Below are 15,000 nucleotides of genomic sequence, written 5' to 3'. Positions count from 1 at the left end.
ATACTGGATTGGAAGGCTCACTACCAGCACATCACCAACACTATGTTGGGAGGGTAGTGCTTCTTTGAGGTTCTGGCATCAGATCAGCCATTTGTCCTACCGATGGTACAAGGCAATGTACCATTTGAAATTTTAATCTATGTTCTAGTATAGAAAGGGTATACACACCTTTTTGTAAGAAGAAAAATAAAAAAAATAAAAAATCTTTTGGTTGTAAGCTAAGCACTGTATCTTTCTAGCTCTCTCTCTCTCAGTAATCATGGCAAGTGTAGAATTTAAAGGAAAGAAGGGGGAGGATTTGGTAGCAAATTTCTTAGATGACTTTGAAGTAGCATGTGTAGTAAGCAACAAAGACACAGATGAGTCCCAGGTTGAAATATTTAAGCATCTCATGAAGGTAGAAGCTAGGTTGTGGTACAACACACTCCCACAAGAAACCAAGGATAACTAGGATCTCCTAAAAACTGTTTTTAAGGGGAGTTTTGGGGGAGGTACCACTTTAGAGAAGTTGTGGGACAAGTTGAAAGACTTGAAGCAGGATGGTCTTTTAGAGTATGCCACCTATGAGTCCAAGTTCGTGGATTTGTGGGAACGGAGGATTGAGTCACTGGCAAGAGGAGAAGCTGCACCCGATTTCCTCAAGAAGGATCGGTTCACGCATGGCTTGTGGTCGCCGCTCAAGGAGAAGGTGAAGGGTAGATTCCCGGCTATGTATGAGCTAGCCATTGATATTGCTCGCCTTAAGGACAAGAAGCTGCAAATGAAATCCAAGGAAACCGAGTTAGCAGAAGCAAGAACATCGCATCAACCTCCAACCACGAAAACCACCACTCCACCTCCACCACCACCGGCTCCTAGGGTAAGAGATGACCAACAAGATATGTTGGCCCACTTTACTCATCAATTGTAGAATTTTTTTGTCCACTTAATACAGCAAGGTTGGAATCAAGAGAGAGATCAAGACCCAGGAAGAGCACGACAGAAAAATAGGGAGTATCACTGCTACAACTGTGGAGAAGATGGTCATGGTATGTATTACTGCCCCCAACTGCGACAACACTATAATAGAGGAGGTAGGAGAAACCAACTATCACCCCCTAGAGAGAGAGCACCTCCACCCCGAGCACTAGCCCCACCAACAAAAATTCTACGTCCACCCTAGGCACCACCACAAGCACCCATTCCACCTCTTCCACTGGCACCACCACCTGATCGCACTATAAGCATCATAAGCTTAGAGGAGAAAGGAAAGGCTGTAGTAGTGGATCCACCCAGAGTGAAGGAGAAAGACAAGGGTAAGGTGAAGGCAACCTTTGTAGAACCATTTGAAACCATGATGGTAAAGAGAGCTAGGAGGGAGAAAACTGCACAAGACGATGATGAGAGAAGCATGAAGGGAGAGACTAGCAAAAGGCCTTCAAGGCCATGACAAAAAATAGGCATCACCAACTTTCAGTTAGGAGAGAGTTCTAGGTACTATGATCTCACATTGGATGTGGCTGAGCAAGGACCAAAGATTACATGGCCACAACTGCTACATCGCGCACCAAAGGTAAGGCGACAGTGGTCTAAAATGGTAAGTACAAGGCGCTCCAAAGCAAAGGTAGCCGGAGCAATTTCGGGGGGACGGTTATGGAACGAGCTCAACGGAGCGATATTTTTTTTTTCATTCCACCACCACTACCTCCCATTGCCATCCCTTAGCACCCATTGCCACCACCAGCTTAGCCCACCAATGGTGGTTAGTGGTGCTAGCTTACTATCACCATGTGCCGCCCCTAATCCTACAACCATAGCCCATTGCTGCCCCTACCTCTAGTGGAGTAGCCAAGAACCTCCTCCTCCTTCTGTGTGTGTGTGTGTGTGCTCCTACCCTCTCCCCCCCCCCCCCCCCTACCCTCTCTCTTTCTCCCCTTTCTTGTCTCTGTGTGTGTGTGTGTGTTGGCCCCTTCCCTTCTCTCTCCCCCCCCCCTCTGTGTGTGTGTGTGTGTGTGTGTGTGTGTGTGTGTTGGCCCCTTCCCTTCTCTCTCAGCCCTCTCCCTCTCTCCCTCTCATGATCCCTCTAACTCATCCCCTCTACTGCCCCCTCTTCTCTCTCTCTCTCTCTCTCTCTCTCAGTTGTGTGTGTGTGTGTGTGTGTGTGTGTGTGTTAACAAAAAGAGGAAAACGGTATAACCTTTCTATTACATAAGTGTGGTAGATTGGTTATGCCATTTCGCTCTTGATTATCAGGTTTTGAGTTCAACTACCATATCTTTGAGGTCTCTTGGGATAGTTTCCTACGATGTTAAAATCCTCTTTTTCTTGGGTGTGTGTGTGTGGATGTGTGTTAATAAAAAGAGGAAAATGGTATAACCTTCTATCACCAAAGTGTGGTAGATTGGTTATGCCATTTCCCTCTTGAATAATAGGTCTTGAGTTCAACTCCCGTCGGTTCCGTTTGCTTGGGAAAGTTTCCTATGATGTTAAAATCCTCCTCTTTTTCTTGCTCTTCTTCTTTCCCTCCCTCGATATCTTGTGTGTGTGTGTGTGTGTGTGTGTGTGTGTGACATGGATAAATTACCCCCTTTCTAGTATTCGTTCGACGCACCCTCCTTTTCTCTCACACGGACCAAGTTCACTCAGCTCATTAGAGAGGACTTGATTCAGTTAGACACTAGGAGGACATGGATACAGCCTATGCGTGTGCTTGGAATGAAGATGGTTTTCTACAGGGAGCATCTCCTTGAGATTACAAAGGATGGTTTTGTGACCAGACCTACCTACATGAACACTCATCTATTTCATGGATTACGATGTGTTATTGGACATATGCGCACATCATCACATCAATTAGAGATTGAGGATGATAGATTTAGAGGAGTACCAAAAGAGGCTAGGGTTGAGAGAGAGCGAGGTGTGGTGGAGAGTGAGAGAGAGAGAGAGAGAGAGAGAGAGAGAGAGAGAGAGAGATGGGAGGGGGAAATCCCTTCTATGTGTTTTTTTAAAAAAAAAGAGGGAAAGAGGGGCTACTACTTGGGGTTGGTTTTTTTTTCCCTTTTTTTCCTAAAGCACCCCCCTCCCCCCCCCCCCCCCTTACCTCTTTATATAAAAAAAAGAAAGTGGAAGACATTCCCCCCTCCCCTCTCTCCCTCTCTCTCACAATCCCCCCCCCCCCCCCCCCCCCCCCCCCCCCCTCTCTCTCTCTCTCTCTCTCCACCCACCACACCTTGCTTCTCTCAACCCTAGCCTCTTTTGGTACTCCTCTAAATTTGTCAACCTCAATCTCTAACTGATGTGATGATGTGTGCATCTGTCCAATAACACATTGTAATCCATGGGATAGATAATTGTTTAGGTAGGCGGGTTTGGTCACAAAACCATCCTTTGTAAGCTTAAGGAGATGCTCTATGTAGAAATCCATCTTTGTGCCAAGCACAACCAAAGGCTATATCCATGTTCTCCTAGTGTCTAGCTGAATCAAGTCCTCTCTGATGAGCTGAGTGATCTCGGTCCGTGTGAGAGACAAGGAGGGTGCGTCCAGTGAATACTGGAAAGGGGGTAATCTATCCATATCACTAGTTCTTGTGCTTGGAGTTTTTTTCTTTTTTTTCGTAAAGCACACCTTTCCCCCACTCTTTCCCTCTTAAAAAAAAAAACAAGAAGGCACTTCCCCCCTCCCTATCTCTCTCTCTCTCTCTCTCTCTCTCTCTCTCTCTTTCCCTCTCTCCATATCTCCCCTCTCTCTCTTTGCCTCCTACTCTCTCTGTCTCTCTCTCTCACTCTCTGCCACATCTTGGTCTCTCTCAACCCTAGTCTCTGATGGTAATCCTCTAAATCTGCCAGCCTTAATCTCTAACTATGTGATGATGTACGCATCTGTCCAATAACACATCGTAATCCATGGGATAGATGAGTGTTCATGTAGGCGGGTCTGGTCACAAAACTATCCTCTGTAAGCTCAAGGAGATGCTCTCTGTAGAAAGACATCTTTGTGTCAAGCACGCACATAGGCTGTATCCATGTTCTCCTAGTGTCTAACTCAATCAAGTCCTCTCCAATCAAGCACCCCTTCTTTTGAAGTTACGGGGCCATTTTGCCGAGTTCCTTCAACATGGTTCTCTCAAGCGCCTTAGTATATTCTACTTGTTCACCCGTGTCAGTTTGGGGTACGGTTGGTTTTGCATTTTAAATGTTGAATCGCCCTCCCAATTCCACGAAGTTTTTTCCCAGGAGTTTCAACCCTGCATAAAGCCGGAGTGACTTTGTAGCCCCCTGCCCAATCATCCAATTCACGAGTTTAACAAACACGCATGGTTCAGTAGTTAAAGCAACTTCGTCGCTTTCGTGTACCCATCGAACGTTGCCCTTTCGGGGTTCCTTAGGGACCGATTCACTCTGCGTAGATTGACTGAATGCAGAAACCCTGGAACTGGCAGGCGATCATGTTTTTCACATGATTTCTCGTTACTCATGTCAGCATTCTCACTTCTGGTACCTCCAGGTGTTGTCACCAACAACTTTCCTTGATTGATAGAACGTTCCGCTACTGACACTTGAAAAAGCTTCTTTCAAGGTCTCGTCGCTTCGGTGAGTCACTTGAGCCCCGAGACATTTTCAGTGCCATGAAGCTAGACTAGTGAGCTATTACGCTTTCTTTGAAAGATGGCTGCTTCCAAGCCCACCCCCTGGTTGTCATCGCTTGATCACTTCCTTTTCCACTAAGTGATTGCTTAAGGACCTTAGCGTACGATCTGGGCTGTTTCCCTTTCGACTTTGGATCTTAGCACCCGAAGTCTGTCTGTACAAACCCATGGCCTGTATTCGGAGTTTCCTTGGGGTCGGTCAAGCTTTGGGCTACCCTAGCCCATTGAGTGCTCTACCTCAAGCCATAAACGTTATACGCTCTACTTCAATAGATTTCGCGGAAAACTAGCTATATCCGATCTTGGTTATTCAGATAGGTAAGCCCGGAACGGAAGAGCTTTCCCCCCTCTTTGAACCGCACGTGCAAGTTTCCTTGCATACGGCTCAAATGACGAATGGGAAGTCTAGGCCCCGGAAGCTTTTGGTTCCTGCGTTTCAGGAACCGCTTGGAGCGTTTAGAGAGAAGCTAGAAGCAAAGCGCAACTCAGTTTCCTTGGTTTCCACTATGCATGAAACCAGAAGAAAGGGCAGCTGGCTCAGCCAGGGGAACCCTAGCGGGGGAAGCCCAGCGACCCTTGCATAACCTTTGTGGTGTTACTGCTTGCAGTTATTCATTTAAGGCACGAAGTGCGTATAAATGGTCTTTGAGAGAGAGAGAGAGAGAGAGAGAGAGAGAGAGAGAGAGAGAGAGAGAGAGAGAGAGAGAGAGAGAGAGAGAGAGAGAGAGAGAGAGAGAGAGAGAGAGAGAGAGAGAGAGAGATAGCTTCGGAGGACTCATGACCTACCAACACTTTGAGAAGAAGTTAAAGAAATCTAGAGGGGAGGAAATTCAACCACTTCTAGAGCCATCGGTGATAGAAAGAGCACACTCTCTCTACTTTTATGGAGCCTACAAGCGAGCATCCAACAAAGCAGTTGCAGGCATAGTGGTCTTTGATGACAAAGTTATCAAGGTATTTTTGCTTGGCCATTTGTTAGAATCACATTCTAACAATGAAGCTGAGTATACAGCACTAACCAAAGGGTTACAATGGTGCGTCTCACAAGGGGTAAAACGCCTTAATGTATTTGGGGATGCTCTACTTCTGGTAAGGCAAGTAAATGGAGCATGGACATGTAAGAATCCTAGCTTGAAGACTCACTTAAGCTGTGTAAAAACTTTGTTGGGTAAGTTTGAAGCGGTTCAACTACACCACATCCCAAGGGTTCAAAACCATGAAGCCAACGCCTTAGCAAGTGAGAGACTGCAAGAAATGGTAGTTGGGGCTATAAAGCTAAAGCTCCCTCTATTTCAAGGTAGTGATGCGTTACACGACATAATGCATTTCTTAGAAACAGGGGAATGTCCACCAGATTTGATGAAAGGGCAAAAGCAATGGCTCACTAGGAAGGCCACAAGGTATCGACTTATCAATGACGGTCTGTATTGTAAGGGTAAGGACCGAGTACTCAGGGTGGTTCCTCTCTCTAATGAAATTACTGGGATAATTACCAGTTATCATGATGGTGTTTGTGGCGGTCACTTTGCCCTAGATATAACAAGCAGGAAAATCTTGCAGGCTGGTTTTTTATGGCCTAGCCTCAATCGTGATGTACACCACTGGTGTAAGACATGTAAGTTTTTTCAAAAGGCCGGCACCACATCACTCATGCCTGAACCACTAACATCTATCCTTTTACATGGGCCATTTGAAAAATGGGGTATAGATGCCATAGGACAATTGCCTAGGGCCAATTCGGGAGATTCCATATCATCATGGGAGTCGACTATATGACTTGATGGGCGGAAGCTACAGCCACAACTAGGATCACAACTGTGGAAGTAGCCAAGTTTGTCTATGAGCACATCTGTTGCAGGTTTGACACACCATTAGAAACCATCTCTGATAGAGGGCCAGGTTTCATAGCAGACTTTGGGGAGTTAATGCAAAAACTAGGCATTACAAGGAGGCACTCCACACCATATTACCCTTGTAATGGACTAGTTAAAAAAGTGAATGGAATGATTTGTAAAATTATCACCAAGCAGGTTAACAATCATCCTAGGGATTGGGATAAACATCTACTCCCAGCTTTGTGGGCCTATCGAAGCTCATTCCGAACATCTTTGGGGTTCACCCCATATCATTTGGTATTTGGTAAGGAGGCAATATTACCTATTGAGGTGCAACTAGCAAGTAATCAAAATAATGGCAAGCCAGTTTCAACAACCCAATATGCATTTGAAAGATCACATCCTTGACTTGGAGCGACTACAACTAGACAGAGAAAAGGCAATCAATCATTATGTGGCACAAGCAGAACACATACTCTTAGTTTCAATCAACATCTTTGGCACAAAGGTTTAAAGAAGGGCATGTTGGTGCTCCACTATGACAATCGCTTCAACACATGCAAGGATAAGAAATTCCTACTTCAATGGGAAGGTCCCTTCATCATCAGGAAGAAATATGCCAATGGAAGTTAACAACTCATGGAAGCTGATGGTAAGCTTCATAAGACCATAGTCAACGGATGGCGGCTTAAACCCTATTTTCTACAATTTGATCAAGCTCCACCTATCGACATTCCAGATGAGGATACACCATCAACATCCACCTTTGATGACAACGACCAAACAAATGAGTTAGAGGCATAAATGCCCCTAACCTTTGGGGGAGAGCTAATGACACGGGGTTAACCGCACCGCACTCTAGCTCACCCAAAGGATCTCTCTCTCTCTCTCTCTCTCTCTCTATATATATAATATATATATATATAATATATATATATATATATATAAATATATATATATATATATATATATATATATATATAAATATATATATATAATATATATATATATATATATATATTCACTCTCTTTTAACCATGTGTATTTCAAGAAGATAAGCTATGTTTGTCTTTTGCAATAAGGAGAAGTTTTTTTTGGCAAATAAAAGGCTCACCGACCCCACTGAATCTACAACCTCACCAAGGCAACAATGTGAACTCTGTTATGCTACCTACCCGAGGGGAGAAATTTCAAGAAGGACCACCAAGGGCCAGGCAGACAAGTAGTCAATGGTAGCTCAAGGGCATTTAAGGCAATCATCATGTGGCCAAGAGAAGGTCAAAGATGTAGAGTACCATCTTTCTTTCAATCAAAGAGAACAGGAGTACTCCATGGAGAAACACTGGGTCGAATGAAGCCTTGTTCAAGGAGTTGTGTTAACTGCTCCTTGAGTTCCACAAATTCAGGGACTGACATTTTGTAAGGTCTACGGGAAACTGGTTGAGCTCCTGGAGTAAGCTCTATTGCATGATCAACATCACACTTGGGTGGTAACTATGAAAGCTCTTTGAAAAATACATCATCAAATTTTGTTATCCATTCGGGTTCAGGTGAATCTATTTTATTCTCCTTAGGGTTAAGCTTTACTGCACAAATCCTTTCTTTTTCCTATGAATCTTCATAAGTTTGTTAAAGTTCACTAGTCTGTGTTGGAAATAGGGTTGCAGGAAAACACACACATGTTGGAGAAGATGAAGGAAGCTTAAGGCAAACAACAGAGAGTGTATTACTTAGTGTGAAATGGAAAGATAGCTAGCCCTAGAGTGATGGGCATATATACAATGCACCGGGGGGGGGGAACCTCCTTAAGAGGGAAAAAATGCCCCGGCCGTCCTAGTATGTTCACACACATCACCACCACATGTATATGGTATCAAATCCCCCCTAGAGTGATGTGGTGAACAAGAGCTGGCACATGAGTAAAGGGAAGTGCCATGCCCTGAGGACATGATCAGTCCACAAAGGGGAGTAAGCCCAAAGCTTTGTGGAAATCTTCGAGCTTCTCACAAGACAATGCCTTTGTGAAAAGATCTACAAGGTTGTTCTGTGTTGGCACAAGCCAAGTTGATCTCTCTTGCTGAGAGACTCTCTCTGACATAGTGGTAATGCACCTCAATGTGCTTTGTGCGAGCATGAAAAATTGGGTTCCTTGCAATGGACAATGCACTTTAACTATCAGTGTAGATAGTGTCGGCAGTATCCTGTCCAACACCCAAATCAGCCATAAGGCATCTGAGCCATACACACTCAATCATATTTTTGAAGACTGCCCTGTACTCAGCCTCACAACTAGAACTGGCCACAATAGATTGCTTCTTGCTCAACCATGGTATACATGAACTACCAAGCATGAAGCAAAAGCCACTTGTGGACACTTGCGTGTCAAAACAACCAGCCCAATTTGAATCCAAAAAAGCATGTAAGTTTGGCGGTAATGATCCCCCCTTGGGGTAAAACAAGTCAAGATGTAAAGTGCCACTAAGGTAGTGGAAAATCCTCTTGACAGCCTGCCAATGCTTAGACCCTGGGCTATGCATAAATTTGCTGACCTGTGAGACTGCAAACTGAATATCCGGCCTCGTGTTGCATACATAAATGAGGCAGCCAACAACAGTTTGGTAAAGAGTGATATCAGCAGGATCGTCACCATCATGTAGACTCAACTTCAAACATGTTTCCATGGGAGTGGCAATAGGCTTGCAATCATCAAGTCCAAACTTACATAGCAATGTCTCTATGTAACTTTTCTGACAATAGGCAATACCACCAACACACTGGTTAAATTGTATGCCCAAGTAATGATGCAACAATCCCAAATCTTTCATCTTGAAAGTAGCATTCAAATCATCCTTAATTCAGCAATCTGTCTCTCATTTGGTCCAGTGATCAGCAAATTATCTACATAAAGAACCACAATAAGAAGTACATCACCCTCACACTTTACATACAATGTGCTTTCTGTTGGATTGTTACGAAGCCTCGTTTGACCAAATGAGTGTCAGCTTTCTCATACCAAGCACAAGGAGATTGCTTCAACCGATACAAAGCCTTCTTACATTTGCACGCTTTGTCCTCTTGTACTTTCTTGACAAAACCGTGAGGCTGCGTTACATAAACTTCCTCAAATATGTCACCATCAAGAAAGCACTAACAATGTCTAATTGATGTACATCTCAACCAAAATGAGCTGCCAATGCACATTGAAAACGTACAGTAGTCATACGACAAGTGGGAGAAAAAGTCTCTTCATAATCTATGCCTTTTTGCTATGCATAACCCTTTGCAACAAGTCGAGCCTTATGGCGATCGATCTCACTATCTAGGTTGCATTTCAACTTGTAAAACCACTTCGTACCAATGGCCTTTCTGCCAGGAGGAAAATCACATAAAGTCTATGTGTCATTTTCTATAAGTGCATCGTATTCTGATTGCATGGCAGCCATCCAATTTTTAGAATTATGTGCTTCATTAAAAGATAGAGGTTCCTCAACATCATGTAAGATAGACACATCCAAAGCATAACAATCTGATGCATAAGATGCATGGTGAGAGCCTGAACGAGTATGACTAGACAAAGGTGCATCCAATTTACTGTCACGCAAAGTGTGCACCCGCCATTTAGGCATACCTCTAGACTGCTCATTTTCAGCCCCTTTCTCATCAAGTACATAATGTACATTTGCATCAGTAATAGGCTGATCTATAACATTTTTAGAAACCCCCATAGGCTATACATTTGCCTCATTGGAACTTACATTCGTATTTCCACCACTGAAAAGAGGCAACAAAGTGTCATAAATGTCCTGTGAGCTTACATTACTGTCTCTAGTACATGACAGCAAGGGCTGAACAAAATCTTCCACAAACACTACATCCCGTAAAATTAGAATATATGTTTTTTTTGCGGATGATACAACCTACAAACTTTTCTTTCAACACTATAACCAACAATAATACATTTGATAGCCTTATCATCCAATTTTCTGCGCTGTGTTTGTGGCACCAAAGCATATACCAAACATCCAAAAACACGCATGTGCTCAATAGAAGGCTTTCTATCATGCCATGATTCATATGGAGTAATAGACTGCAAAGCTTTTGTAGGACACCTGTTTAGTACATAAGTGGCACACATGATAGCCTCAAGCCAAAAAGAATGCGGCAAAGCTTGACTTTTGACCATACATCATGCCATTTCCATAAGTGACCTATTTTTCCTCTCAGCAACACCATTTTGCTGAGGTTTATAAGCCATTGTACATTGGTGTTTTATCCCACGACTAGCCAAAAATGCATTAAATTCATGAGACATATACTCCCCCCCTCAATCAGAACGGAGGGTGCCCATAGTACATTTTGAGACATTTTCAGCCATAGCCAAAAATTGTTTGAAGCACATAAAAACTTCGGGCTTCGTTTTAAGTGGAAATACCCATGCATGCCTGGAGTAATCATCAATGAAAGTCACGAAGTACATGTAATTGCCCAAGGACGGAGTTTGCATGGGCCCACAAACATCACTATGCACAAACTGCAACCTGCATGTGGCCCTAACTGAACCATCCTTTGGAAACTTAGAACACTGCATTTTACCCAGAATACAACCTTCACAAACATGTTTGTTGACAGGTGCTTCAAGAGGCAGGAAAGAAGCAACCATATCAGATTTTTGCAAACATAGCAAACTGGCAGAATTCAGATGACCAAAACGTGCATGCCAAAGTTTTGCATCTGAAATAGCCCTTGAATCTGCAACTGCATTTGCAAAATTTTGTCCACACTTGTCATACAAAGTGAGCTTATACAGCCCACGGCACAAAAGGCCAATTGCAACAATTTCATCACCAAAACTGAGATCATGAACTCTACATCTGTCATCCACAAATTTGACTACAAGTCCAAGCATTAGGAAATTTTGGAGGTCATTTGGAGGGCCTTCTAAGAAAAATAGAATTTTGAATTTCTCTCTCTAGAAAATAGGTGTGGTAAAAGAAAATGTAAAGTTGGAATAACCATTCGAAAAGTGTACTTACAAGTAGATTCTTGCCACAATGTCATAACGACCGTGATGATTGAAGAATAAATCATTTTTAGTTGCATTTAGTGAACGTCCTAGAACTGGAGGGAGTTTCCTGTACATGGAATGTATGAGTAAAGGAAATATCCTTCCAAACCTGCTCTCTCCTTACTCTTGCATTGTTTGTGCACTGACCTTAAAGAAATCCTCCCTTTCTTTCCTTGTTGAACACATGCTTCTTCTTCCACCCCGACAAATGTCCTCCTTAAGAGACTCTTCTCTCATCTACACATTGACCTGAATCCCCAATATACACCACTGTGTAAGCGAGGCAAAACTAACATCAAAGTGACACCGATCATGACAAAGAGACTCATAGTAGAGGGAGAAAAACACTTAGATATTTGGACAAAAGGCTCACTCTATCCATTGAATCCCATGACAAATGCTTTCCCAGCATTTTCAAATCCCACTAACTTATTGGGCTTTGTAGTTAATGGAGAGAATGGATTGCTTGGCTACTGTAAAGCTCTAAAAAACAAATGAGAAACTTATAAAGACATGGTGAAGCACCAAGCAAATGAGAATCAAAGACTTTCAAACTTGCATCATGAGGACCAAAAGACTGTAATGCAGCGCACACAAGAATCACAGGTCTTGCGAACAAAGGTACGGTCATTACAAAACAAAGAGACAATGTTAGGCACTTGTGTGCGAAAGAAGAAACTACGGAATCTTGAAACGTTGAAGGTAGGCTCTGGCGGCCTTAAGAAAAGAATCCAAGCATTGAGGTGAGCATTGTAAATTGTCTAATTAATTTAAATTAATCTAAGTGTTTGTTTATGTTAGCTATGTTTTCTTTGTAGAGATTCCATCTATCCAGACAAAGAAATCATAGACCCAAAGGCCAATGTCGGAAAGCACTTAAATCCATTGATAACTAGTGGTCTTGCAAAGGATATCATGCATGACAAAAAGTTTAAGGTTTTGCAATGAGATGTCATTGAGAGATTCATTTCAAAGAATGCAGTGCTTGCCAGGCATATACAGGGTACATTGGACTCCCTTGGAGTTAATAAAAGAGGTTACTCAGCTATTCAACAGTCTATCTCTTCCATGTTTGTGAAGAAGGAAATAAAGTCTAAGCTTTTACCAACAGCTGCAAGTGTTTGGAAGGAAAGACTACAACTCAATAATGAACAGACAAACTTCATTGGATGTCCATTTCATATCCAAGATGTTTATAGCTCACAGGGAACTACTGTCACTTATGATGAGTACAACAATATCTTCATGGACCTCACTTTGCTGCAAACTAGAATGATAGAGTTCTACATTATCACATTCGAAGAGATAGGTGGCGTTCTACATTTTGTTTTGAAGCTAGATGAGTGTGAGATTCTTAAAGAGAAGAAGCTAGAGCAAGTTAAAATCACATTAATGAATAGGGCCCTTTCCAAATGTCCCACTGATGACCCTTCATACTTTAGTGTTCAATCAAAAACAAACATATGGTGGCTTGGTACATCCCAGGTAATGCAGTTATCTCCAATTTTTCAGCTCTAGCAAGCCCTCTATTGTACCTAAATTTTAGATTTAATTTTTGTATCTCATAAGGATTGATCTTGCAGGTAAGCAAAGAAGACCATGACATTTTATTTTGGGTGTTCCATCAAACCCCTATTCCAGATATCATTGATAGGCAAATGAATCGAGGAGAGGTATTGGCTGTAGATGGGAGAGGAGACTTTCAAGTTCAATGGCATCTTGCAGGTGACCTCAAAACACTGAAGTGTATGTATAATTGTGGAATGGGTGCCATGGAAAAGTCTCCATGCTTGTATTGCATGGAACCTGCAAAAGTGATGGACCCAAAGTGGTGGCGAAAGGCTCCTACTCGTCACAATCAAGACTCTAATTTCCGACTAGTTCTGAATATACCACTTGTTAATGTCCATATTTGTACAATGCATGCTCTCTGCCAAATTGTAGAGAAGTTGGTATATCTGTACATTGGGTTTTCTTGGAAAATCAAAAAGTCATCTGAACGACAAGTTGCTCTAGAGGCTTTGAAACTAGTTTTGTCAGATATTGGTCTACATGGGGGCAATGTGAAAATACAACGGGACGAAAAATGGTCAACCAATGAGAAAGATGTACCCTGCAAACCATCCATAGGTGGGGTCAAGGCACGTCGTTTTCTATCTAAACCTCAAGGTATGAAAGATGTGAAGCTAACAAAGCAAGGGAGAGTATATCACTCTACCTACATTAGCAAAGTTGAGTATATGCACTGGAAAAAAATTCATTTAGCAGTGAAAAACCAAGAGCCAACAACTCACAATGCAAAGGGTGATGTGTGGCATTCCATTGACATATTATTTCAAATGTGTGAGAATGATGATTGGTCGCAAGATAATCTCAACAAGTTTAAACAGACCTTCAGCTATTGAAAAATCCTTCAAGACAGCATGGACTGACACTCAAATCACTCATTACATGGTAAATTCAAAGCGCCTCATATAGTCTTAGTACTAAGTGTGTGTTTAAATTTCTAAATAAATTTCTTCTTTTGTAGCACATTATTTTTAATCATTTGCCATACTTCATCCAAAAGTATGGGAATCCAGGTATATGGAACACCCAGGGCCTGGAGAAGTCTCATTACATGGCTAGAAATGCCTACTTCAGACACACACAACATGGAGGCTCTCGAAATAAGGCAAACAGTCTAAAGGAGTTATTTTAGTGCTTTTATCGTAGAATCATTCATCGCATGCAACAAAAGCAAGTATTGGCCTCTTCAGCAACCGTACAGGCAATCACACATTTGCAAATTCAGAAAAGAAAGCGAGTAAACACATTCAACAACTCAAGTGCTCTTGAAAGTCAAATCAGGTGGAGAGAGACAATGCAATATGCCAATCAGCGGTGGAACAAGAGAGTTAGAGTTTAGACGATCGATGTACCCCAGATGCCTCTAGAATTAAATTCAATATGTACCACAACTATTTCAACATTTTGATGATTTGTAAATATCATTTGGAACCTTGCCCTTGTATTTGATCATTAAATGTTTTCCATACTCTAAGAGTTCAGTAGGGTTTTCTTTCCCTAAAGATAATGCCATTGTTGTGTATGTGTAGTAATATGCTGCACGACCCCCAGTATATCCTGGCAAGTAACCAAAACATTCTCTCCCAAAAAACTTTTCAATGAGGATTACTTTGTCAGCATTTTGTGGCAGCATTGGACCACCTAAGAAGCTTTATAATGTCTTGAAAGCATAGGTTGCAGTATTCCCCTCTTGTGACATTCCGTTGTGGAAGATTAGGATGGGTGCCTCGCATAAACTAGGAAGATATTGTCCTAGAGCTGCATCCCTATCACAGAACTTTCTTCTTTGACGACAAAGAAAGTCGTCCTTTTCAGCAATCCATGACTGTAAACAAAAGAAGTGTTTGTGTATGTGTGTGTGTGTGTGTGTGTGTGTGTGTGTGTGTGTGTGTGTGTGTGTGTGAGA

The sequence above is a fragment of the Adiantum capillus-veneris genome, chromosome 18, assembly GCF_014529385.1.
Source record: "Adiantum capillus-veneris isolate H3 chromosome 18, ASM1452938v2, whole genome shotgun sequence".
NCBI classification, from domain to species: domain Eukaryota; kingdom Viridiplantae; phylum Streptophyta; class Polypodiopsida; order Polypodiales; family Pteridaceae; genus Adiantum; species Adiantum capillus-veneris.
Note: the sequence above shows the minus strand (reverse complement) of the source record.